The 8,833-nt window shown below is 41.6% G+C and overlaps 1 long non-coding RNA gene across 1 annotated transcript; it reads right to left on the bottom strand.

The window, feature by feature from the left end:
• Positions 1-1,276: 1,276 nt before the first annotated feature.
• LOC118830739 lies at positions 1,277-8,027 on the bottom strand. The gene is made up of 2 exons (XR_005009104.1): positions 7,933-8,027; positions 1,277-7,185 (listed from the first exon to the last, which is right to left on the bottom strand). It is a non-coding gene; the product is annotated as an uncharacterized LOC118830739 (long non-coding RNA).
• Positions 8,028-8,833: the final 806 nt, after the last annotated feature.

Raw genomic sequence — 8,833 nt, forward strand, 5'->3', positions numbered from 1 at the left:
GTGAGATGTGTTCCGTGCTTTACTTTAAACTTTAAGATATTAAATAATTATTAGCGATGATGATGATGAGGCCCCTAACTGAAGCTGGGACAAGGCATAGAAGACAGATAACCAGTTACCGGAGAACTGGGGTATTAGTTCAGGGGTCAGTGACAAGAATACAATGAGCCCAGACCTGGAACCAACATAGAAGATTGGAAGGGAACCAGCAGCAAGACTGACTTGGTACTAGGCTGCCTGATCGAGGGGTTGTATTAGCACCAGATGACTAAGGCAGGGTTAAACCTACAAGCAAATGATGAAGGACATACCGTTGTGGGCACAGAAAAACTACCTTGTACTCGGTAGATGTTCAATAAATGTTTTTTTTGAATTAAATTGAATTGAAACTGCATTAATTTCCTCTATTAGGTTATGCTTTAAAGGAAATGCTGTTGACATAATGGTAAGCCTCCCCAAGCCCTCCATTAGCACCCTCCTCTATGCTTTTTGGAATCCCCTTACATAATTCTCCTTCCGGCTGCCCCAACCCCTGGAACTAAGTGTAAACTTGATATTCCACTAAACACAATCTTCTTCCTAATCAGTCTTTCTATCTCCATTCTCTCCCTGCTCAAGTGTATCTGTTACTTTTGTTAGTTTTCTAATGCACACCAGCACTCTGCTCAAAACCCTTCAATTGCTCCCTATTATCTACTGAATCAGCCTTCAAACTACTGATCGTTTAGGGCCTTCCAATGTCTGATTCAGCTGCGCTCTTCTGTAAGGACTCTGCTCCAGCCAAACTGGATTGATCTTCCCCACACCTTTCTGGAGCCCAGCTGGAATGCTATCTCCTCCATGAAACCTTCCCTGGTTTGTTCTTAATGATCTTTTCTCCCACTGGTCTTCACATACCACTTTTTACTTCTCATACACTCATATCTTATTTTGTAGCCTAGTTACTTAGAACTGTTTGAAGGACTTGCAAAGAATTTGGGCTATATTTATGTTTCTTTTAGAGTCAATCAACAATGATGTGTATCAAATTCAAGTAAGTTTCCTTCTTAAAGAATCTGAAAGAACTAAGGGAATGCCTCTCTTTTCTTCAGCCTATCAAAGATAACAGGATTTTTCTAGACAGGATGGATTTTTTTAAAGGTAACCATGGGGCAAAAGATAGTGAGAAGGCAGAAGAGAATATAACTCAGTGTCAAGGGGGTGCAAAATGGAGGTATTTAACATAAAGGCAAAGAGAGAAAAGACAAAATTGTAAAACAAGGTAATGAACAAAAGCTCACATTTGTATAGCTTTTAATAATTTATAAATTGCTTTTATCACACTTGAGCTTCACACAGCTTTGTGATGAGAAACCAAAGCTCTGAGAGGTTCACTGAACCAGAGTTACACAGCTAATAATTGCAGAATAGTAGGAATCCAAATTAAGGCCCTCTGCTTTAGAATCCCCATACTCTTTCTACTAAACCACACTTTCTTACAGAAAGCAAACGTAAGGTTTTCAAGAGGAGACTGGATGATCACTTGTCAGAGATGTAAAAGAGGCTTTCTCTCAGTTATAGGTTGGACTAAATGAACTCTGAGATCTCTTCCAATTCTGAGACTCTATTATTATTAATAACATTATCTACTAGCAGTCCACACGTATCCCTGAAGTCATCTCCTGATGCCTCCTACTGGAATAGAGGTGATACTGGATTCTTAAAGGTTGCATCTTGGGGCACAAGCTTTTGTAGGTATGTACTACTGATTTAGAAAGGGTTCACATGCACACCCGAGAGTTTGTCCTCTGAGAATCATCACTCAAAGATTGGATACCAGTTTATGATTTTTTTATCAACTCATGAAACCATCTACTAAAGCATGGATGGGTTCTGTAGGTACTAAACTATTTGGGGGTACAGATTTCTTTTTGTTCCATGAGGAATTGATATTGCAAATCTTGTTCTAACCACTGCACAGGAAGTAGGTGCTGGAATGGAAGGGAGGGGAAGTCAAGTTGGGAAGCATTTACTATGTGCTCAGTGCTCAGTGCAGGAGAAGCTTCAAAGGTGAATGTTTCATTTTGCATTTCATAAAAGATGAGGAGGGGAATGTCAGGCTTGTTCTAACCTGCACTCAGGACTGAGAGGTGGAGAAGCTGGAGATTTCTATGAGAGCGAATAGATTTAGGAGTGCGGAGGCATAGGGAGAAGTGAGATAACAGGAAGTTATGGCCAGATATGGGAATGCCAATCTGGTGTGCGACCATCGTTACGAGTGGCTGAAGTGGAATAATGGCGCAGATCATGGGATTTAAGAAGGCTAAGGAATTGGGGGTTCGAAGAATATCATGACTCCCCCTCTAGGACCGGTATGTCAGGAAGTATGAGAGAAGTTACTACCAGCGTTGGATAAGATGGCTAGAAATGCAGTGTAATAGGAGGTTGCGGGGCTGGAGTCGGGGGAAGAACAAGCAGATTTCGGTAAGGGATGGTAGATGGAAGGCATGTTAGAGAATATGAATATACACACACGCGTGCACGCATATTCCACTCTAAATGTTCATAAGGACTACCTGTGTCCTAACTGCAGTAGAGCCTTTTATTGGTCTGATCAGCCACAGTCAGACACGCTGTATCTTGACCCCAACATAGTGATGTCATCTCGGTCCTCTTCAGTGAATCAGGTCAGTGGGTCTCTGCCCAAACATAACTTTACTAAGATCAAGGTATCTGGCTGTTCACTTCTTTTCCCAAACTCATTAACTTCAACCGGAAGAAGGAATGAAAATGCCACCTGTGCCTTCAAGTGTTTTGTTTCCTACCCAGGACTTCAATACCAACTGAGAAATATTCCTTCTCATTCTGGCTCTATTTTTCTTTCCCAGGTGAATCGGCAAAAAGGGATAATGTTTAGCAGATTTTATAAGTCTTTTCTAGCTCTCTCATTGCACTACATGCTCCAGGAAGGTGAAGGTGGCACACCTCCCATTAAGCCTTGTTAGCTCAATACCCCCTACGCAGGGTTTATCTTTGCACCAACTACCACTATGTGTCTCCTCCTCTTGGTACAAACAACAGGATTCCCCTTAAAGCTGCCTGTAAATTCTTTTTGTTCCTGGGAGAATGTGATACCTGATGGGAAGAGCCATATAACTGTTACATTGTACCAATAAGGTTTCTTTTCCCTTTCCTTCTTGGCAGGGTTAATTCTGCAAAGAAACCTAAATCCCACACTATCCCTGCCCTCCAGAGCTTATAATCTTGTTGGGGAGCCATAACTAGCACACTTGGAATAACCAGAAAATAACAGTTCAACACCTCATTACATAGCCGTTGAGAAGGAGAGATCAGTGTAGGCAGTAGCATTTGGAGGAGGCTTCAGGGAGGTGCTAAGACTTTGGCTGGGCCTTGAAGGATGGCTGCAAAGGTAGGAAGGGGGAGAGCATAAAAGCCATGTAGTGTTCCGTAACAAGGCCAGTTTGAGATTAGTCAGAGGAGTATCAGGGAGAGCAGACTTGGGCTAGATACAAAGGAGCACGCTTGGACTTTACGGGGGCCAAGGGGGAGGGGCAGTGAGCTAATAAGAGCTTTTGAGCAGGGGCATTACATAATGAAAGAAGGGTTTTAATCTTGTGTTGGCACACAAGGAGGACTGCAGTGAGGAAGAGACAGAACCAGTTAGGTTACTGACATGGAACAGCTAGCATTTATATCACACTTTAAGTGGACAAAAGGTTTTACAAATATTATCTCATTTAATCTTCACATTAACCCTTTAAAGCAAGTGCTATTATAATCTTTACTTTGCAGATGAAGAAACTTATGCTAAGTGTGCACAGAGCCACACAGCTAGTAAGTGTATGAGGAGGATTGGAACTCAGGTCTGACCTGCATTCCAGCAGTATATACACTGCTCCACTAGCCAGAAGGGACTGGGAATGTAAGGGGCAGAATGCATGAGAGGTTATCTCAGAAGGTACAAATGACAAAAATTGATATCAGACTGGATGCCATAAATTAACACAAATAACTATAATACAAATGAGAAAATATGTGAAAAGAGGTCTATACAAAATACTGGAAATTCCAGACCAGAGAAATTACCTTTAGCTGGGGAAATTCATAGGAGCATCATAAAGAAGTTGGCAATTGAGTTGGACCTTGGGAGATGGGAAGGATTATAAAAGGTAAAGATCTAAGAGTCCCTTCTGGACATAAAGGATAGTATAAGAAAAGGTGAAGAGTTAGGGAACATCAGGGCAAGTTCATTGCAATGCAGGCAGTGTGGTTTGGCTAGAATGATCATCTAATAAAAACAGATTTAAAAGGTTGATTAAGTGCTTACTATGTGCCAGGCATGGTGCTGAGCACTGAAGATACAAATAGAAGCAAACATGACAATCCCTGCCCTCAAGGAGCCTACATCCTAATGGAGGAAGATAAAAAGGGGGGTGGGGATTAGGGGTGAGATGGGCCCTGACCAGTGAAAAGACAGATGCTGAGTGGAATGAAGTCCTAGACCCCGGCGAGAGAAGGTGAAAACCACAAATCAGAGCTGTAGGCTCTAGTGGGAGAGGAGAATCCTGGGCTGAGAGCATAAGGCATGATGTGGAGATGGCAGGGAATCTAATCTCCTCATTTTGTAGAGACCTAAAGATGGTAAGGGATTTGCCCAAGGCCAAACAAGTAGTTAGTGGCTTAGCAGGAGCTAAAAATGAAGTCTTTCTGTTCAGAGTTCTTTCCACTCACTCGAGCATATTATCTCCTATGTCACGAAAGCCAAGAGAGAAAGAAGTGATGAACAGTGTCATCTACTGTAGAGAGACCACAGAGGATGAGGACTAAAAACATGCCACTGGAGTAAGGGAATGGGTAGGCTAGGAGGTCAGAAAGGTGATTTTGGAATTCAGCTTATTGGAAGTGAAAGAGTCTTAAGGGATGAAGAGCTCTGAAGTATGACCACTCCGCTGGGTGACTGAACGAAAAAAGATGGAAATCTTAGGGCTAGAGTTTAAGGAATTGTGGAGACAAGAGGTAGTGTGATATAATGGAAAAAAGCACTGAGGAGTCAGAAAGCTCCAAGTTGAACAGAGTGGATCCCTCTTTGGAATGTATTCATCCATGAGCGCACGTGTGCATGTGCGTATCCCTCCAAAGCCACTTCACCTCTCTGAGCCTGTTTCCTCACCTGTAAAATGGGTGTATTGATACCTGCACTACTTACTTCATAGGGTTGTTGTGACAAGAGTGCTTATTAAACCTCACATGCTATATAAATGTAACTTGTTACTGACAGGACCATTGGTATGAGTATTAAAAATTCTGAAGACAGTAAAAGAATTAGAAATAGTATGAACTGAATACCAAAATCATAAAAATTTGAGAGCTTCCAGCAGGTCAGATTAGTACTGGGTGGTACGGTCAAATGGCAAGTATTTCAATCAATGAATATTTATTAAATACTTACTAAGTACTCCGAGGCATTGTCCCTTGACGGTAACAGAGGAAGGTGCAGTGGGAAGGATGCTTGTACAACTCATTCCTCCTGCCTTCATGTAGATGGAGTTTCCTTAACAGCTAACAGTTGGTTTTTCCTTTCCATTTTCCCTCCCTTCTTGGGGGGTACTGGCTTTCTTTTCAAACCCAGGGGCCCAAGGATTAGTCTTTGGAAAAACAGGAAGTAAAGGAAAATGCTTGCTTTTGTGGCCTTAGCAGCCTGCTGTTTTTACCAGCTTATGATTTTTTTCCTAGTGGTATCTGAATTCTGAACTCACTGCTAGGCTTATACAGTTCAATACTAATCTATCTACTTTGCTTAATTGTTCTTAATTAGCTCCATCCAGGAGCAAGGGCCCTCCCCATCCAAGTTTCCACACCCAAAGGCAAGCTGAATTCTGAAATAAGAAAAAAAAAAGGGAGGGAAGAATGGATAAATACTGGCCTGAAGAAGTGAAACTGAGGGAACTCATACTGGATGTCTTCCATCACCTTTCTTAGAAAGCAGAGAGTTATGTCATCTGTTGGGAAGGAGGGTGCAGCTCAGGATGGAGACTTAAACAGAAAGTTTGGAATAGCCCCTGGGTGGGTAGGTAGGGAGGTAGGTAGAACTGGGAAAGGCAAGGTAAAAGGTGACTCCAAGTTTCTAGCCTGGGATAATAAATTCACTGAGGAAGGAGCAGCAAAGGTATACAGATTACGTAGGATACACACGTGGAAGTGTAGTTTGGGCTGTATTTCTCCTAAATTTGCTCCCTTATACATGCCCACACTGAAATACATTTCCCAACTTTTTTTTTTTGCCAATGGCCTCTTTCTGCAGTTTATTTCCTCTGAATTTTTCTTTTACTACCCAAGTAAGTTTAGTATGATCATAACGTAAGGAAAGTGCTTCTTGAAGCTTAAAGCACCATATAAATGCTCGCTATTATTATTATTATTGGATATTATTTGTATATTTCACTGTGTGCACCCCCCTTAGACCCTTAATGCAAAAATTAAGTAAGACTTTTCTCACCGGGAATCTCCATTCAGAAACCTGTCCCTACACGGCTCTCACTGTTGGGTGCCCTCACTGAGATCAGCCCTGAACTACTCCAGGTTAAACGTATTCTGTTTCCTTCTTCTAGAACTCCTCATCCTAGAAAGCTGTCATTTCTCTTATCTAGAAATCTCACCTCCACATCCGTTCTACCGCTGAAGGGGATAACCAAGGTCCCTGTTTCTTGGACTGTATATAGCTTCCTGATCTTGTTAAGGATTTTTAGCTCACTCTGTGGCCCTAGGAAAGAACAAAGAAAACTAAGTTCAAACCCCTGACTTGGACTGCATTAGCACTACAACAAACTCAGATACCCGAGATGAAAATTCACTAATGTTTTTGAAATGCTGGTAGAGGAAATCTGATCCATACTCTAGACAATGTTGGCATTCTGGATCCAAGGGAAGGAAAACATTACACATTCATTCCGGTCCCCTTCTCATTGTGCCAATTTATATTTTCTATGTTTTTTATTTCTTTTTAAAGGGGACTCAGAGAATAGAAAACTCCCTCATTCCTCTAAAGGCTCCACTTCTGACTCTCCAGACTTCTTCACAATTCTCCAGCGATGATGAAGCACCTATTAAGTGCAAATCCCCATAGTAGGCACTGGAGATAAGAAGACCAAAACAGATCTGTCTCTGTCCTCAAGGATGGTATTCTTCCTGGTAGAAAACAACATTTAAAGTAGATGAATAAATGAATATATTTGATGAGGGAATATGCAGGAACAAGTAAAGGGATCTGATTTACTCCATCATGTTTAGTGATGTACATAACTTTGGAACGTTTTTATACTTTATAGTAGGGATTCTTAACTCTTTTGTGCTATGTACCCTTTTCTAAGTCCTAAGGACTCTTTCAAATGTTTTTAAATGCATAAAATACATAGGATTACAAAGGAAACAAATTATATTGAAATGGTTATTAAAATAAAACTGACCCCAGCTAAAGAACTACTACTCTATGCCTATAGACATATGCTTCATAATTGAAGAACTAGTGTTTGGAAACAGTTTTGCAAAAAGCTTGTCACTAAGTTCTCTTAGGACAGGAATATAATGCCTATTATAACCACTGTTCTATGGGGAAATCAGTTGTAACATATCAATTTTCCAGATATACAACTTAAAACAACTTCTCCAGAAATATATCTTATATGTGATTACTGCCTAAATAGAATTCAACCCCAAAGGGCAGTGAATCTCTCAAACAAATCTTGAGTACATGCAGGGCTTCTTCCCCTGCCCCCTTAGTGGAGGCACTACAGTATAATTAGAGGACCTGGGTTTGAATCCCCTAAGCTTTGTTACTTACTACTTGTGTACTCTTGGACTAATCAACTTCTACGGTCCCTTGAAGCTCTAAATCTATGCTTCTATGATAGACAGACAGATGGATAAAGCATTTACCTCGTGCTTACTATGAGTGGTTACTCAAAGGCCTAAAAGGGCCAGGGTCTTCCAATGCAGCCTGGGCCCTCTCCAGTCCTCCTGGTGAATATCAGGCCACTGGACCCAGATGGCTCTGGAGGAGAAAGTGGGGCTAGTGACCTTGCACAGCCCTCCCTCCCTCACTCAAATCAAAATCAACTGCAAGTCATGTCATCATTTCCCTGATGCCATGGTCCTCTTCAAAAACAAAGGACAAACACAACTATAAGCTGAGGATACAAATACAAACTACAATAAAATTAGACCCTTCCTTCAGGAAACTTATAATCTAATGAGAGAGTAACACAGATAAATGCAGCGGTGGGGGGGGGGGGGGGGCGGGCGGGCGGGGCAGGGTGTCAGGTGCTGGATAGGAGGAAGGAATGGGCTTGGCTGGCTTGGCTTACTGCCTCAAATAGACATTTCAAGGAGTATCATCAGTCACAAGTGGGGGCTACAGAGGTAAAGAGATCTTCCAGGATGAGAAGGCTGCTGGGTCATGATAGAGGATCCCAGATAATCACGATTGGAGCTGGGAAGAATGAAGAGGGAACTGAAGGTTGATATTAGCAAAGTGAAGATGAAGGCTTCTTTTAATCTTACGTGTGTACATATAAAGTAAGGGTAAAGTGGGTGAGAACTCCCATTACGGACCTTCTCCCTCATTTTCAGGCTCTGGAGCTAAACTTCTGGGTCTGTTGCCTATTGTTCAGACAAGTGATTTGGGAACCATAAAAAGTAATGTAAATGAGGTATTTTTATTCTTAGTACCACTGGTGCTAAGTTAGTTATTTAAAGGTAGTAATGCAAGAGTTTAGCCAGTAAATCTCATCTCATTTCTGAGTCACCAAAAAAAAAACCCCAAAACACCCCCCCCCCA

The sequence above is a fragment of the Trichosurus vulpecula genome, chromosome 9, assembly GCF_011100635.1.
Source record: "Trichosurus vulpecula isolate mTriVul1 chromosome 9, mTriVul1.pri, whole genome shotgun sequence".
In the NCBI taxonomy this organism is placed as follows: Eukaryota; Metazoa; Chordata; class Mammalia; order Diprotodontia; family Phalangeridae; genus Trichosurus; species Trichosurus vulpecula.